Consider the following 352-nt stretch of genomic DNA (forward strand, 5'->3'; position numbering starts at 1 on the left):
CTTGTGCTTCCTCCACCCCAGCGTTTCTCATGATGTATTCTGCATATAAGTTAAATAATCAGGGTGACAATATACAGCCTTGACATACTCCTTATCCTATTTGGAACCAGTCTGTTGTTCCATGTCCAGTTCTAACTGTTGCTTCCTAACCTGCATACAGATTTCTCAAAGAGGCAGGTCAGGTGGTCTGGTATTCCTATCTCTTTCAGAATTTTCTACAGTTTATTGTGATCCACACAGTCAAAGTCAATAAAGCAGAAATAGAAGTTTTTCTGGAACTCTCTTGCTTTTTTGATGATCCAGCGGATGTTGGCAATTTGATCTCTGGTTCCTCTGCCTTTTCTAAAACCAG

The 352-nt window shown here is 40.3% G+C and overlaps 1 protein-coding gene across 1 annotated transcript in view; it reads right to left on the reverse strand.

The window, feature by feature from the left end:
• The window catches only part of LOC104995375 (cytochrome P450 2B4-like), a 27,925-nt gene that overhangs the window by 6,162 nt on the left and 21,411 nt on the right, over positions 1 to 352 (reverse strand). The gene's annotated exons all lie outside the window — the stretch shown is intronic.

Source organism: Bison bison, unplaced genomic scaffold (assembly GCF_000754665.1).
Source record: "Bison bison bison isolate TAMUID 2011002044 unplaced genomic scaffold, Bison_UMD1.0 scf7180017864280, whole genome shotgun sequence".
NCBI classification, from domain to species: Eukaryota; Metazoa; Chordata; class Mammalia; order Artiodactyla; family Bovidae; genus Bison; species Bison bison.